At 35.7% G+C, this 18,449-nt stretch overlaps 1 protein-coding gene across 1 annotated transcript in view; it reads left to right on the top strand.

The window, feature by feature from the left end:
- The window catches only part of LOC130356605 (uncharacterized), a 1,200,575-nt gene that overhangs the window by 913,820 nt on the left and 268,306 nt on the right, over positions 1 to 18,449 (top strand). The gene's annotated exons all lie outside the window — the stretch shown is intronic.

Raw genomic sequence — 18,449 nt, 5'->3', positions numbered from 1 at the left:
GGCTATGGAAGTGTTTCTGCGTACTGTAATTTGCATAAAATGATGCAAAGAATTGGTAAGGCACCAATTTTGGAGATGGATAGGAAGGCTGTAAGGGGAGGAGGAGGCCTCTATTAGGGCACAGTGTCTTTCAATTCACTGTGCTCTTAATAGATAATACAGTAATGTTCCCATAGTCAGCTATTAGAGATGAGCGAACTTACAGTAAATTTGATTCATCACAAACTTCTCGGCTCGGCGGTTGCTGAGTTTTCCTGCATGAATTAGTTCAGCTTTCTGGTGCTCCGGTGGTCTGGAAAAGGTGGATACAGTCCTAGGAAAGAGTCTCCTAGGACTGTATCCACCTTTTCCAGCCCACTGGAGCACCTGTAAGCTGAACTAATTTATGCAGGAAAAGTCATCAACTGCCGAGCCGAGAAGTTCGTGACGAATCGAATTTACTGTAAGTTTGCTCATCTCTACCAGCTATCTTAACTCAGTTTAACATTGTGCTATTTGTTTTTGACAGGAGGTGGCACTTTTTTATATCACAAAAGCCTAGTAAGAAGGAATCTTGTTGTTTTTAAATCTGCATGTAAAATGTGTAGTTTTGCTATGTGTAAATTTGTACCAATAGTGTGCTGTACTTGCCAGCTATTGTGATAATTTTTTTGTATTCCTATTTGTACCTTTTTTACCCAAATCATGTTTTTTTTTACTGTCCATGATTTTTAACCAAAATCATGAGACTGAAAAATGTTTTCTTCACTTTAACAGCATATAACTCCTTTAGACGTTATGTATGTTGATTTGACAAAATTGGTGAATTTTAAAAATTTGGGTAAAATGTTTTTTGAGATAGTAGGCTATGGAAGTGTTTCTGTGTACTGTAATTTGCATAAAATGATGCAAAGAATTGGTAAGGCACCAATTTTGGAGATGGATAGGAAGGCTGTAAGGGGAGGAGGAGGCCTCTATTAGGGCACAGTGTCTTTCAATTCACTGTGCTCTTAATAGATAATACAGTAATGTTCCCATAGTCAGCTATTAGAGATGAGCGAACTTACAGTAAATTTGATTCATCACAAACTTCTCGGCTCGGCGGTTGCTGAGTTTTCCTGCATGAATTAGTTCAGCTTTCTGGTGCTCCGGTGGTCTGGAAAAGGTGGATACAGTCCTAGGAAAGAGTCTCCTAGGACTGTATCCACCTTTTCCAGCCCACTGGAGCACCTGTAAGCTGAACTAATTTATGCAGGAAAAGTCATCAACTGCCGAGCCGAGAAGTTTGTGAAGAATCAAATTTACTGTAAGTTTGCTCAACTCTACCAGCTATCTTAACTCAGTTTAACATTGTGCTATTTGTTTTTGACAGGAGGTGGCACTTTTTTTTTTATCACAAAAGCCTAGTAAGAAGGAATCTTGTTGTTTTTAAATCTGTATGTAAAATGTGTAGTTTTGCTAGGTGTAAATTTGTACCAATAGTGTGCTGTACTTGCCAGCTATTGTGATGATTTTTTTTGGATTTCTATTTGTACCTTTTTTTTTACCCAAATCATGTTTTTTTTTTACTGTCCATGATTTTTAACCAAAATCATGAGACTGAAATTTTTTTTCTTCACTTCAACAGCATATAACTCCTTGAGACATTATGTATGTTGATTTGACAAAATTGGTGAATTTTAAAAATTTTGGTAAAATTTTTTTGAGATTGTAGGCTATGGAAGCGTTTCTGCGTACTGTCATTTGCATAAAATGATGCAAAGAATTGGTAAGGCACCAATTTTGGAGATGGATAGGAAGGCTGTAAGGGGAGGAGGAGGCCTCTATTAGGGCACAGTGTCTTTCAATTCACTGTGCTCTTAATAGATAATACAGTAATGTTCCCATAGACAGCTATCTTAACTCAGTTTAACATTGTGCTATTTGTTTTTGACAGGAGGTGGCACTCTTTTTTTTTTATCACAAAAGCCTAGTAAGAAGGAATCTTGTTTTAAATCTGTATGTAAAATGTGTAGTTTAGCTATGTGTAAATTTGTACCAATAGTGTGCTGTACTTGCCAGCTATTGTGATAATTTTTTTATTCCTATTTGTACCTTTGTTTTAACCCAAATCATAGTTTTTTTTACTGTCCATGATTTTAAACCAAAATCATGAGACTGAAATTTTTTCTTCACTTCAACAGCATATAACTTCTTGAGACGTTATGTATGTTGATTTGATAAATTTGGTGAATTTAAAAAATTTTGGTAAATTTTTTTTGAGATTGTAGGCTATGGAAGCATTTCTGTGTACTGTCATTTGCATAAAATGATGCAAAGAATTGGTAAGGCACCAATTTTGGAGATGGATAGGAAGGCTGTAAGGGGAGGAGGAGGCCTCTATTAGGGCACAGTGTCTTTCATTTCGCTGTGCTCTTAATAGATAATACAGTAATGTTCCCATAGCCAGCTATCGTAACTCAGTTTAACATTGTGCTATTTGTTTTTGACAGGATGTGGCACTGTTTTTTATCACAAAAGCATAGTAAGAAGGAATCTTGTTGTTTTAAATCTGTATGTAAAATGTGTAGTTTTGCTATGTGTAAATTTGTACCAATAGTTTGCTGTACTTGCCAGCTATTGTGATGGTTTTTTTGTATTCCTATTTGTACCTTTTTTTTAACCCAAAACATAGTTTTTTAACCGTCCATGATTTTTAACCAAAATCATGAGACTGAAACATTTTTTCTTCACTTCAACAGCATATAACTTCTTGAGACGTTATGTATGTTGATTTGACAAAATTGGTGAGTTTTAAAAATTTGGGTTAAAATTCTTTGAGATTGTAGGCTATGGAAGCGTTTCTGTGTACTGTCATTTGCATGAAATGATGCAAAGAATTGGTAAGGCACCAATTTTGGAGATGGTTAGGAAAGCTGTAAGGGAGGAGGAGGCCTCTATTAGGGTACAGTGTCTTTCAATTCACCGTGCCCTTAATAGATAATACAGTAATGTTCCCATAGTCAGCTATTAGAGATGAGCGAACTTACAGTAAATTCGATTCGTCACGAACTTCTAGGCTCGGCGGTTGCTGACTTTTCCTGCATAAATTAATTCAGCTTTCCGGTGCTCCATTGGGCTGGAAAAGGTGCATACAGTCCTAGGAAAGAGTCTCCTAGGACTGTATCCACCTTTTCCAGCCCACTGGAGCACCTGTAAGCTGAACTAATTTATGCTGGAAAAGTCATCAACTGCCGAGCCGAGAAGTTCGTGACGAATCGAATTTACTGTAAGTTTGCTCATCTCTACCAGCTAGCTTAACTCAGTTTAACATTGTGCTATTTGTTTTTGACAGGAGGTGGCACTTTTTTTTTTTATCACAAAAGCCTAGTAAGAAGGAATCTTGTTGTTTTTAAATCTGCATGTAAAATGTGTAGTTTTGCTATGTGTAAATTTGTACCAATAGTGTGCTGTACTTGCCAGCTATTGTGATAATTTTTTTTATTCCTATTTGTACCTTTGTTTTAACCCAAATCATATTTTTTTTTTTACTGTCCATGATTTTTAACCAAAATCATGAGACTGAAAAATGTTTTCTTCACTTCAACAGCATATAACTCCTTGAGACGTTATGTATGTTGATTTGACAAAATTGGTGAATTTTAAAAATTTGGGTTAAAATTTTTTGAGATTGTAGGCTATGGAAGCGTTTCTGTGTACTGTCATTTGCATAAAATGATGCAAAGAATTGGTAAGGCACCAATTTTGGAGATGGATAGGAAGGCTGTAAGGGGAGGAGGAGGCCTCTATTAGGGCACAGTGTCTTACATTTCGCTGTGCTCTTTATAGATAATACAGTAATGTTCCCATAGCCAGCTATCTTAACTCAGTTTTTAACATTGTGCTATTTGTTTTTGACAGGGGGTGGCACTTTTTTTTTTATCACAAAAGCCTAGTAAGAAGGAATCTTGTTGTTTTTAAATCTGTATGTAAAATGTGTAGTTTTGCTATGTGTAAATTTGTACCAATAGTGTGCTGTACTTGCCAGCTATTGTGATGATTTTTTTGTATTCCTATTTGTACCTTTTTTTTACCCAAATCATAGTTTTTTTTTACTGTCCATGATTTTTAACCAAAATCATGAGACTGAAATCTTTTTTTTCTTTACTTCAACAGCATATAACTTCTTGAGACGTTATGTATGTTGATTTGACAAATTGGTGAATTAAAAAAATTTTGCTTAAAATTTTTTGAGATTGTAGGCTATGGAAGCGTTTCTGCGTACTGTCATTTGCATAAAATGATGCAAATAATTGGTAAGGCACCAATTTTGGAGATGGGTATGAAGGCTGTAAGGGGAGGAGGAGGCCTCTATTAGGGCACAGTGTCTTTCAATTCACTGTGCTCTTAAAAGATAATACAGTAATGTTCCCATAGTCAGCTATTAGAGATGAGCAACTTACAGTAAATTCGATTTGTCACGAACTTCTAGGCTCGGCGGTTGCTGACTTTTCCTGCATAAATTAGTTCAGCTTTCCGGTCTTCCGGTGGGCTGGAAAAGGTGGATACAGTCCTAGGAAAGAGTCTCCTAGGACTGTATCCACCTTTTCCAGCCCACGGGAGCATCTGAAAGCTGAACTAATTTATGCAGGAAAAGTCATCAACTGCCGAGCCGAGAAGTTCGTGACGAATCGAATTTACTGTAAGTTTGCTCATCTCTACCAGCTATCTTAACTCAGTTTAACATTGTGCTATTTGTTTTTGACAGGAGGTGGCACTTTTTTTTTTATCACAAAAGCCTAGTAAGAAGGAATCTTGTTTTTAAATCTGCATGTAAAATGTGTAGTTTTGCTATGTGTAAATTTGTACCAATAGTGTGCTGTACTTGCCAGCTATTGTGATGATTTTTTTTGTATTCCTATTTGTACCTTTTTTTTACCCAAATCATGTTTTTTTTACTGTCCATGATTTTTAACCAAAATCATGAGACTGAAACATTTTTTCTTCACTTCAACAGCATATAACTTCTTGAGACGTTATGTATGTTGATTTGACAAAATTGGTGAATTTTTAAAATTTTGGTTAAAATTTTTTGTGATTGTAGGCTATGGAAGCATTTCTGCGTACTGTCATTTGCATAAAATGATGCAAAGAATTGTTAAGTCACCAATTTTCTAGATGGATAGGAAGGCTGTAAGGGGAGGAGGAGGCCTCTATTAGGGCACAGTGTCTTTCAATTCACTGTGCTCTTAATAGATAATACAGTAATGTTCCCATAGCCAGCTATTAGAGATGAGCGAACTTACAGTAAATTTGATTCATCACAAACTTCTCGGCTCGGCGGTTGCTGAGTTTTCCTGCATGAATTAGTTCAGCTTTTTGGTAATCCGGTGTGCTGGAAAAGGTGGATACAGTCCTAGGAAAGAGTCTCCTAGGACTGTATCCACCTTTTCCAGCCCACTGGAGCACCTGTAAGCTGAACTAATTTATGCAGGAAATGCCATCAACTGCCGAGCCGAGAAGTTCGTGACGAATCGAATTTACTGTAAGTTTGCTCATCTTTACCAGCTATCTTAACTCAGTTTAACATTGTGCTATTTGTTTTTGACAGGAGGTGGCACTTTTTTATATCACAAAAGCCTAGTAAGAAGGAATCTTGTTGTTTTTAAATCTGCATGTAAAATGTGTAGTTTTGCTATGTGTAAATTTGTACCAATAGTGTGCTGTACTTGCCAGCTATTGTGATAATTTTTTTGTATTCCTATTTGTACCTTTTTTTACCCAAATCATGTTTTTTTTTACTGTCCATGATTTTTAACCAAAATCATGAGACTGAAAAATGTTTTCTTCACTTCAACAGCATATAACTCCTTGAGACGTTATGTATGTTGATTTGACAAAATTGGTGAATTTTAAAAATTTGGGTAAAATGTTTTTTGAGATAGTAGGCTATGGAAGTGTTTCTGCGTACTGTAATTTGCATAAAATGATGCAAAGAATTGGTAAGGCACCAATTTTGGAGATGGATAGGAAGGCTGTAAGGGGAGGAGGAGGCCTCTATTAGGGCACAGTGTCTTTCAATTCACTGTGCTCTTAATAGATAATACAGTAATGTTCCCATAGACAGCTATCTTAACTCAGTTTAACATTGTGCTATTTGTTTTTGACAGGAGGTGGCACTCTTTTTTTTTTATCACAAAAGCCTAGTAAGAAGGAATCTTGTTGTTTTAAATCTGTATGTAAAATGTGTAGTTTAGCTATGTGTAAATTTGTACCAATAGTGTGCTGTACTTGCCAGCTATTGTGATGATTTTTTTGTATTCCTATTTGTACCTTTTTTTTTAACCCATATCATAGTTTTTTTTTTACTGTCCATGATTTTTAACCAAAATCATGAGACTGAAAATTTTTTTCTTCACTTCAACAGCATATAACTTCTTGAGACGTTATGTATGTTGATTTGACAAAATTGGTGAATTTTAAAAATTTTGGTTAAAATTTTTTGAGATTGTAGGCTATGGAAGCGTTTCTGTGTACTGTCATTTGCATAAAATGATGCAAAGAATTGGTAAGGCACCAATTTTGGAGATGGATAGGAAGGCTGTAAGGGGAGGAGGAGGCCTCTATTAGGGCACAGTGTCTTTCATTTCGCTGTGCTCTTAATAGATAATACAGTAATGTTCCCATAGCCAGCTATCTTAACTCAGTTTAACATTGTGCTATTTGTTTTTGACAGGAGGTGGCACTTTTTTTTTTTATCACAAAAGCCTAGTAAGAAGGAATCTTGTTGTTTTTAAATCTGTATGTAAAATGTGTAGTTTTGCTATGTGTAAATTTGTACCAATAGTGTGCTGTACTTGCCAGCTATTGTGATAATTTTTTTTATTCCTATTTGTACCTTTGTTTTAACCCAAATCATAGTTTTTTTTTTACTGTCCATGATTTTTAACCAAAATCATGAGACTGAAAATTTTTTTCTTCACTTCAACAGCATATAACTCCTTGAGACGTTATGTATGTTGATTTGACAAAATTGGTGAATTTTAAAAATTTGGGTTAAAATTTTTTGAGATTGTAGGCTATGGAAGCGTTTCTGCGTACTGTCATTTGCATAAAATGATGCAAAGAATTGGTAAGGCACCAATTTTGGAGATGGGTAGGAAGGCTGTAAGGGGAGGAGGAGGCCTCTATTAGGGCACAGTGTCTTTCAATTCACTGTGCTCTTAATAGATAATACAGTAATGTTCCCATAGCCAGCTATTAGAGATGAGCAAACTTACAGTAAATTCGATTCGTCACAAACTTCTCGGCTCGGCGGTTGCTGACTTTTCCTGCATAAATTAGTTCAGCTTTCCGGTAATCCGGTGTGCTGGAAAAGGTGGATACAGTCCTAGGAAAGAGTCTCCTAGGACTGTATCCACCTTTTCCAGCCCACTTGAGCACCTGTAAGCTGAACTAATTTATGCAGGAAAAGTCATCAACTGCCGAGCCGAGAAGTTCGTGACGAATCGAATTTACTGTAAGTTTGCTCATCTCTACCAGCTATCTTAACTCAGTTTAACATTGTGCTATTTGTTTTTGACAGGAGGTGGCACTTTTTTATATCACAAAAGCCTAGTAAGAAGGAATCTTGTTGTTTTTAAATCTGCATGTAAAATGTGTAGTTTTGCTATGTGTAAATTTGTACCAATAGTGTGCTGTACTTGCCAGCTATTGTGATAATTTTTTTATTCCTATTTGTACCTTTGTTTTAACCCAAATCATAGTTTTTTTTACTGTCCATGATTTTAAACCAAAATCATGAGACTGAAATTTTTTCTTCACTTCAACAGCATATAACTTCTTGAGACGTTATGTATGTTGATTTGATAAAATTGGTGAATTTAAAAAATTTTGGTAAAATTTTTTTGAGATTGTAGGCTATGGAAGCATTTCTGTGTACTGTCATTTGCATAAAATGATGCAAAGAATTGGTAAGGCACCAATTTTGGAGATGGATAGGAAGGCTGTAAGGGGAGGAGGAGGCCTCTATTAGGGCACAGTGTCTTTCATTTCGCTGTGCTCTTAATAGATAATACAGTAATGTTCCCATAGCCAGCTATCGTAACTCAGTTTAACATTGTACTATTTGTTTTTGACAGGATGTGGCACTGTTTTTTATCACAAAAGCATAGTAAGAAGGAATCTTGTTGTTTTAAATCTGTATGTAAAATGTGTAGTTTTGCTATGTGTAAATTTGTACCAATAGTTTGCTGTACTTGCCAGCTATTGTGATGGTTTTTTTGTATTCCTATTTGTACCTTTTTTTTAACCCAAAACATAGTTTTTTAACCGTCCATGATTTTTAACCAAAATCATGAGACTGAAACATTTTTTCTTCACTTCAACAGCATATAACTTCTTGAGACGTTATGTATGTTGATTTGACAAAATTGGTGAATTTTAAAAATTTGGGTTAAAATTCTTTGAGATTGTAGGCTATGGAAGCGTTTCTGTGTACTGTCATTTGCATAAAATGATGCAAAGAATTGGTAAGGCACCAATTTTGGAGATGGTTAGGAAAGCTGTAAGGGAGGAGGAGGCCTCTATTAGGGTACAGTGTCTTTCAATTCACCGTGCCCTTAATAGATAATACAGTAATGTTCCCATAGTCAGCTATTAGAGATGAGCGAACTTACAGTAAATTCGATTCGTCACGAACTTCTAGGCTCGGCGGTTGCTGACTTTTCCTGCATAAATTAATTCAGCTTTCCGGTGCTCCATTGGGCTGGAAAAGGTGCATACAGTCCTAGGAAAGAGTCTCCTAGGACTGTATCCACCTTTTCCAGCCCACTGGAGCACCTGTAAGCTGAACTAATTTATGCTGGAAAAGTCATCAACTGCCGAGCCGAGAAGTTCGTGACGAATCGAATTTACTGTAAGTTTGCTCATCTCTACCAGCTAGCTTAACTCAGTTTAACATTGTGCTATTTGTTTTTGACAGGAGGTGGCACTTTTTTTTTTTTATCACAAAAGCCTAGTAAGAAGGAATCTTGTTGTTTTTAAATCTGCATGTAAAATGTGTAGTTTTGCTATGTGTAAATTTGTACCAATAGTGTGCTGTACTTGCCAGCTATTGTGATAACTTTTTTTTATTTCTATTTGTACCTTTGTTTTAACCCAAATCATAGTTTTTTTTTTACTGTCCATGATTTTTAACCAAAATCATGAGACTGAAAAATGTTTTCTTCACTTCAACAGCATATAACTCCTTGAGACGTTATGTATGTTGATTTGACAAAATTGGTGAATTTTAAAAATTTGGGTTAAAATTTTTTGAGATTGTAGGCTATGGAAGCGTTTCTGTGTACTGTCATTTGCATAAAATGATGCAAAGAATTGGTAAGGCACCAATTTTGGAGATGGATAGGAAGGCTGTAAGGGGAGGAGGAGGCCTCTATTAGGGCACAGTGTCTTACATTTCGCTGTGCTCTTTATAGATAATACAGTAATGTTCCCATAGCCAGCTATCTTAACTCAGTTTTTAACATTGTGCTATTTGTTTTTGACAGGGGGTGGCACTTTTTTTTTTTATCACAAAAGCCTAGTAAGAAGGAATCTTGTTGTTTTTAAATCTGTATGTAAAATGTGTAGTTTTGCTATGTGTAAATTTGTACCAATAGTGTGCTGTACTTGCCAGCTATTGTGATGATTTTTTTGTATTCCTATTTGTACCTTTTTTTTACCCAAATCATAGTTTTTTTTTACTGTCCATGATTTTTAACCAAAATCATGAGACTGAAATCTTTTTTTTCTTTACTTCAACAGCATATAACTTCTTGAGACGTTATGTATGTTGATTTGACAAATTGGTGAATTTTAAAAATTTTGGTAAAATTTTTTTGAGATTGTAGGCTATGGAAGCGTTTCTGCGTACTGTCATTTGCATAAAATGATGCAAAGAATTGGTAAGGCACCAATTTTGGAGATGGATAGGAAGGCTGTAAGGGGAGGAGGAGGCCTCTATTAGGGCACAGTGTCTTTCAATTCACTGTGCTCTTAATAGATAATACAGTAATGTTCCCATAGACAGCTATCTTAACTCAGTTTAACATTGTGCTATTTGTTTTTGACAGGAGGTGGCACTCTTTTTTTTTTATCACAAAAGCCTAGTAAGAAGGAATCTTGTTGTTTTAAATCTGTATGTAAAATGTGTAGTTTAGCTATGTGTAAATTTGTACCAATAGTGTGCTGTACTTGCCAGCTATTGTGATGATTTTTTTGTATTCCTATTTGTACCTTTTTTTAACCCATATCATAGTTTTTTTTTTACTGTCCATGATTTTTAACCAAAATCATGAGACTGAAAATTTTTTTCTTCACTTCAACAGCATATAACTTCTTGAGACGTTATGTATGTTGATTTGACAAAATTGGTGAATTTTAAAAATTTGGGTTAAAATTCTTTGAGATTGTAGGCTATGGAAGCGTTTCTGTGTACTGTCATTTGCATGAAATGATGCAAAGAATTGGTAAGGCACCAATTTTGGAGATGGTTAGGAAAGCTGTAAGGGAGGAGGAGGCCTCTATTAGGGTACAGTGTCTTTCAATTCACCGTGCCCTTAATAGATAATACAGTAATGTTCCCATAGTCAGCTATTAGAGATGAGCGAACTTACAGTAAATTCGATTCGTCACGAACTTCTAGGCTCGGCGGTTGCTGACTTTTCCTGCATAAATTAATTTAGCTTTCCGGTGCTCCATTGGGCTGGAAAAGGTGCATACAGTCCTAGGAAAGAGTCTCCTAGGACTGTATCCACCTTTTCCAGCCCACTGGAGCACCTGTAAGCTGAACTAATTTATGCTGGAAAAGTCATCAACTGCCGAGCCGAGAAGTTCGTGACGAATCGAATTTACTGTAAGTTTGCTCATCTCTACCAGCTAGCTTAACTCAGTTTAACATTGTGCTATTTGTTTTTGACAGGAGGTGGCACTTTTTTTTTTATCACAAAAGCCTAGTAAGAAGGAATCTTGTTGTTTTTAAATCTGCATGTAAAATGTGTAGTTTTGCTATGTGTAAATTTGTACCAATAGTGTGCTGTACTTGCCAGCTATTGTGATGATTTTTTTTATCCCTATTTGTACCTTTGTTTTAACCCAAATCATAGTTTTTTTTTTACTGTCCATGATTTTTAACCAAAATCATGAGACTGAAAAATGTTTTCTTCACTTCAACAGCATATAACTCCTTGAGACGTTATGTATGTTGATTTGACAAAATTGGTGAATTTTAAAAATTTGGGTTAAAATTTTTTGAGATTGTAGGCTATGGAAGCGTTTCTGTGTACTGTCATTTGCATAAAATGATGCAAAGAATTGGTAAGGCACCAATTTTGGAGATGGATAGGAAGGCTGTAAGGGGAGGAGGAGGCCTCTATTAGGGCACAGTGTCTTACATTTCGCTGTGCTCTTTATAGATAATACAGTAATGTTCCCATAGCCAGCTATCTTAACTCAGTTTTTAACATTGTGCTATTTGTTTTTGACAGGGGGTGGCACTTTTTTTTTTTATCACAAAAGCCTAGTAAGAAGGAATCTTGTTGTTTTTAAATCTGTATGTAAAATGTGTAGTTTTGCTATGTGTAAATTTGTACCAATAGTGTGCTGTACTTGCCAGCTATTGTGATGATTTTTTTGTATTCCTATTTGTACCTTTTTTTACCCAAATTATGGGTTTTTTTTACTGTCCATGATTTTTAACCAAAATCATGAGACTGAAATTTTTTTTCTTTACTTCAACAGCATATAACTTCTTGAGACGTTATGTATGTTGATTTGACAAATTGGTGAATTAAAAAGAATTTTGGTTAAAATTTTTTGAGATTGTAGGCTATGGAAGCGTTTCTGCGTACTGTCATTTGCATAAAATGATGCAAAGAATTGGTAAGGCACCAATTTTGGAGATGGGTAGGAAGGCTGTACGGGGAGGAGGAGGCCTCTATTAGGGCACAGTGTCTTTCAATTCACTGTGCTCTTAAAAGATAATACAGTAATGTTCCCATAGTCAGCTATTAGAGATGAGCAACTTACAGTAAATTCGATTTGTCACGAACTTCTAGGCTTGGCGGTTGCTGACTTTTCCTGCATAAATTAGTTCAGCTTTCCGGTCTTCCGGTGGGCTGGAAAAGGTGGATACAGTCCTAGGAAAGAGTCTCCTAGGACTGTATCCACCTTTTCCAGCCCACGGGAGCATCTGAAAGCTGAACTAATTTATGCAGGAAAAGTCATCAACTGCCGAGCCGAGAAATTCGTGACGAATCGAATTTACTGTAAGTTTGCTCATCTCTACCAGCTATCTTAACTCAGTTTAACATTGTGCTATTTGTTTTTGACAGGAGGTGGCACTTTTTTTTTTATCACAAAAGCCTAGTAAGAAGGAATCTTGTTGTTTTTAAATCTGCATGTAAAATGTGTAGTTTTGCTATGTGTAAATTTGTACCAATAGTGTGCTGTACTTGCCAGCTACTATTGTGATGATTTTTTATGTATTTCTATTTGTACCTTTTTTTTACCCAAATCATGTTTTTTTTTTACTGTCCATGATTTTTAACCAAAATCATGAGACTGAAACATTTTTTCTTCACTTCAACAGCATATAACTTCTTGAGACGTTATGTATGTTGATTTGACAAAATTGGTGAATTTTAAAAATTTTGGTTACAATTTTTTGTGATTGTAGGCTATGGAAGCATTTCTGCGTACTGTCATTTGCATAAAATGATGCAAAGAATTGGAAAGGCACCAATTTTGGAGATGGATAGGAAGGCTGTAAGGGGAGGAGGAGGTCTCTATTAGGGCACAGTGTCTTACATTTCGCTGTGCTCTTTATAGATAATACAGTAATGTTCCCATAGCCAGCTATCTTAACTCAGTTTAACATTGTGCTATTTGTTTTTGACAGGAAGTGGCACTTTTTTTTTATCACAAAAGCCTAGTAAGAAGGAATCTTGTTGTTTTAAATCTGTATGTAAAATGTGTAGTTTTGCTATGTGTAAATTTGTACCAATAGTGTGCTGTACTTGCCAGCTATTGTGATAATTTTTTTTATTCCTATTTGTACCTTTGTTTTAACCCAAATCATAGTTTTTTTTAACTGTCCATGATTTTTAACCAAAATCATGAGACTGAAATTTTTTCTTCACTTCAACAGCATATAACTTCTTGAGACATTATGAATGTTGATTTGATAAAATTGGTGAATTTAAAAAAATTTTGGTAACATTTTTTTGAGATTGTAGGCTATGGAAGCATTTCTGTGTACTGTCATTTGCATAAAATGATGCAAAGAATTGGTAAGGCACCAATTTTGGAGATGGATAGGAAGGCTGTAAGGGGAGGAGGAGGCCTCTATTAGGGCACAGTGTCTTTCAATTCACTGTGCTCTTAATAGATAATACAGTAATGTTCCCATAGTCAGCTATTAGAGATGAGCGAACTTACAGTAAATTCGATTTGTCACGAACTTCTAGGCTCGGCGGTTGCTGACTTTTCCTGCATAAATTAGTTCAGCTTTCCGGTGGGCTGGAAAAGGTGGATACAGTCCTAGGAAAGAGTCTCCTAGGACTGTATCCACCTTTTCCAGCCCACGGGAGCATCTGAAAGCTGAACTAATTTATGCAGGAAAAGTCATCAACTGCCGAGCCGAGAAGTTCGTGACTAATCGAATTTACTGTAAATTTGCTCATCTCTACCAGCTATCTTAATTCAGTTTAACATTGTGCTATTTGTTTTTGACAGGAGGTGGCACTTTTTTTTTTTTTATCACAAAAGCCTAGTAAGAAGGAATCTTGTTGTTTTTAAATCTGTATATAAAATGTGTAGTTTTGCTATGCGTAAATTTGTACCAATAGTGTGCTTTACTTGCCAGCTATTGTGATCATTTTTTTGTATTCCTATTTGTACCTTTTTTTTTACCCAAATCATGTTTTTTTTTACTGTCCATGATTTTTAACCAAAATCATGAGACTGAAAAATGTTTTCTTCACTTCAACAGCATATAACTCCTTGAGACGTTATGTATGTTGATTTGACAAAATTAGTGCATTTTAAAAATTTGGGTAAAATTTTTTTGAGATTGTAGGCTATGGAAGCGTTTCTGTGTACTGTCATTTGCATAAAATGATGCAAAGAATTGGTAAGGCACCAATTTTGGAGATGGATAGGAAGGCTGTAAGGGGAGGAGGAGGCTTCTGTTAGGGCACAGTGTCTCACATTTCGCTGTGCTCTTAATAGATAATACAGTAATGTTCCCATAGTCAGCTATCTTAACTCAGTTTAACATTGTGCTATTTGTTTTTGATAGGGGGTGGCACTTTTTTTTTTATCACAAAAGCCTAGTAAGAAGGAATCTTGTTGTTTTTAAATCTGTATGTAAAATGTGTACTTTTGCTATGTGTAAATTTGTACCAATAGTGTGCTGTACTTGCCAGCTATTGTGATGATTTTTTTGTATTCCTATTTGTACCTTTTTTTTATCCAAATCGTGTTTTTTTTTTTACTGTCCATGATTTTTAACCAAAATCATGAGACTGAAATTTTTTTTCTTCACTTCAACAGCATATAACTCCTAGAGACGTTATGTATGTTGATTTGACAAAATTGGTGAATTTTAAAAATTTTGGTAAAATTTTTTTGAGATTGTAGGCTATGGAAGCGTTTCTGCGTACTGTCATTTGCATAAAATGATGCAAAGAATTGGTAAGGCACCAATTTTGGAGATGGATAGGAAGGCTGTAAGGGGAGGAGGAGGCCTCTATTAGGGCACAGTGTCTTTCAATTCACTGTGCTCTTAATAGATAATACAGTAATGTTCCCATAGACAGCTATCTTAACTCAGTTTAACATTGTGCTATTTGTTTTTGACAGGAGGTGGCACTCTTTTTTTTTTATCACAAAAGCCTAGTAAGAAGGAATCTTGTTGTTTTAAATCTGTATGTAAAATGTGTAGTTTAGCTATGTGTAAATTTGTACCAATAGTGTGCTGTACTTGCCAGCTATTGTGATGATTTTTTTGTATTCCTATTTGTACCTTTTTTTTAACCCATATCATAGTTTTTTTTTACTGTCCATGATTTTTAACCAAAATCATGAGACTGAAAATTTTTTTCTTCACTTCAACAGCATATAACTTCTTGAGACGTTATGTATGTTGATTTGACAAAATTGGTGAATTTTAAAAATTTTGGTTAAAATGTTTTGAGATTGTAGGCTATGGAAGCGTTTCTGCGTACTGTCATTTGCATAAAATGATGCAAAGAATTGGTAAGGCACCAATTTTGGAGATGGGTAGGAAGGCTGTAAGGGGAGGAGGAGGCCTCTATTAGGGCACAGTGTCTTTCAATTCACTGTGCTCTTAATAGATAATACAGTAATGTTCCCATAGCCAGCTATTAGAGATGAGCAAACTTACAGTAAATTCGATTCGTCACAAACTTCTCGGCTCGGCGGTTGCTGACTTTTCCTGCATAAATTAGTTCAGCTTTCCGGTAATCCGGTGTGCTGGAAAAGGTGGATACAGTCCTAGGAAAGAGTCTCCTAGGACTGTATCCACCTTTTCCAGCCCACTTGAGCACCTGTAAGCTGAACTAATTTATGCAGGAAAAGTCATCAACTGCCGAGCCGAGAAGTTCGTGACGAATCGAATTTACTGTAAGTTTGCTCATCTCTACCAGCTATCTTAACTCAGTTTAACATTGTGCTATTTGTTTTTGACAGGATGTGGCACTGTTTTTTATCACAAAAGCATAGTAAGAAGGAATCTTGTTGTTTTAAATCTGTATGTAAAATGTGTAGTTTTGCTATGTGTAAATTTGTACCAATAGTTTGCTGTACTTGCCAGCTATTGTGATGGTTTTTTTGTATTCCTATTTGTACCTTTTTTTTAACCCAAAACATAGTTTTTTAACCGTCCATGATTTTTAACCAAAATCATGAGACTGAAACATTTTTTCTTCACTTCAACAGCATATAACTTCTTGAGACGTTATGTATGTTGATTTGACAAAATTGGTGAATTTTAAAAATTTGGGTTAAAATTCTTTGAGATTGTAGGCTATGGAAGCGTTTCTGTGTACTGTCATTTGCATAAAATGATGCAAAGAATTGGTAAGGCACCAATTTTGGAGATGGTTAGGAAAGCTGTAAGGGAGGAGGAGGCCTCTATTAGGGTACAGTGTCTTTCAATTCACCGTGCCCTTAATAGATAATACAGTAATGTTCCCATAGTCAGCTATTAGAGATGAGCGAACTTACAGTAAATTCGATTCGTCACGAACTTCTAGGCTCGGCGGTTGCTGACTTTTCCTGCATAAATTAATTCAGCTTTCCGGTGCTCCATTGGGCTGGAAAAGGTGCATACAGTCCTAGGAAAGAGTCTCCTAGGACTGTATCCACCTTTTCCAGCCCACTGGAGCACCTGTAAGCTGAACTAATTTATGCTGGAAAAGTCATCAACTGCCGAGCCGAGAAGTTCGTGACGAATCGAATTTACTGTAAGTTTGCTCATCTCTACCAGCTATCTTAACTCAGTTTAACATTGTGCTATTTGTTTTTGACAGGAGGTGGCACTTTTTTATATCACAAAAGCCTAGTAAGAAGGAATCTTGTTGTTTTTAAATCTGCATGTAAAATGTGTAGTTTTGCTATGTGTAAATTTGTACCAATAGTGTGCTGTACTTGCCAGCTATTGTGATAATTTTTTTATTCCTATTTGTACCTTTGTTTTAACCCAAATCATAGTTTTTTTTACTGTCCATGATTTTAAACCAAAATCATGAGACTGAAATTTTTTCTTCACTTCAACAGCATATAACTTCTTGAGACGTTATGTATGTTGATTTGATAAAATTGGTGAATTTAAAAAATTTTGGTAAAATTTTTTTGAGATTGTAGGCTATGGAAGCATTTCTGTGTACTGTCATTTGCATAAAATGATGCAAAGAATTGGTAAGGCACCAATTTTGGAGATGGATAGGAAGGCTGTAAGGGGAGGAGGAGGCCTCTATTAGGGCACAGTGTCTTTCATTTCGCTGTGCTCTTAATAGATAATACAGTAATGTTCCCATAGCCAGCTATCGTAACTCAGTTTAACATTGTGCTATTTGTTTTTGACAGGAGGTGGCACTGTTTTTTATCACAAAAGCATAGTAAGAAGGAATCTTGTTGTTTTAAATCTGTATGTAAAATGTGTAGTTTTGCTATGTGTAAATTTGTACCAATAGTTTGCTGTACTTGCCAGCTATTGTGATGTTTTTTTTGTATTCCTATTTGTACCTTTTTTTTAACCCAAAACATAGTTTTTTAACCGTCCATGATTTTTAACCAAAATCATGAGACTGAAACATTTTTTCTTCACTTCAACAGCATATAACTTCTTGAGACGTTATGTATGTTGATTTGACAAAATTGGTGAATTTTAAAAATTTGGGTTAAAATTCTTTGAGATTGTAGGCTATGGAAGCGTTTCTGTGTACTGTCATTTGCATAAAATGATGCAAAGAATTGGTAAGGCACCAATTTTGGAGATGGTTAGGAAAGCTGTAAGGGAGGAGGAGGCCTCTATTAGGGTACAGTGTCTTTCAATTCACCGTGCCCTTAATAGATAATACAGTAATGTTCCCATAGTCAGCTATTAGAGATGAGCGAACTTACAGTAAATTCGATTCGTCACGAACTTCTAGGCTCGGCGGTTGCTGACTTTTCCTGCATAAATTAATTCAGCTTTCCGGTGCTCCATTGGGCTGGAAAAGGTGCATACAGTCCTAGGAAAGAGTCTCCTAGGACTGTATCCACCTTTTCCAGCCCACTGGAGCACCTGTAAGCTGAACTAATTTATGCTGGAAAAGTCATCAACTGCCGAGCCGAGAAGTTCGTGACGAATCGAATTTACTGTAAGTTTGCTCATCTCTATCAGCTATCTTAACTCAGTTTAACATTGTGCTATTTGTTTTTGACAGGAGGTGGCACTTTTTTTTTTATCACAAAAGCCTAGTAAGAAGGAATCTTGTTGTTTTTAAATCTGCATGTAAAATGTGTAGTTTTGCTATGTGTAAATTTGTACCAATAGTGTGCTGTACTTGCCAGCTATTGTGATAATTTTTTTTATTCCTATTTGTACCTTTGTTTTAACCCAAATCATAGTTTTTTTTTTACTGTCCATGATTTTTAACCAAAATCATGAGACTGAAAAATGTTTTCTTCACTTCAACAGCATATAACTCCTTGAGACGTTATGTATGTTGATTTGACAAAATAGGTGAATTTTAAAAATTTGGGTTAAAATTTTTTGAGATTGTAGGCTATGGAAGCGTTTCTGTGTACTGTCATTTGCATAAAATGATGCAAAGAATTGGTAAGGCACCAATTTTGGAGATGGATAGGAAGGCTGTAAGGGGAGGAGGAGGCCTCTATTAGGGCACAGTGTCTTACATTTCGCTGTGCTCTTTATAGATAAT

This window comes from Hyla sarda, chromosome 2 (genome assembly GCF_029499605.1).
Source record: "Hyla sarda isolate aHylSar1 chromosome 2, aHylSar1.hap1, whole genome shotgun sequence".
Taxonomy (NCBI): domain Eukaryota; kingdom Metazoa; phylum Chordata; class Amphibia; order Anura; family Hylidae; genus Hyla; species Hyla sarda.
The sequence above is the reverse complement of the archived record's forward strand: the minus strand, read 5'-3'. Positions and strand labels throughout refer to the sequence as shown.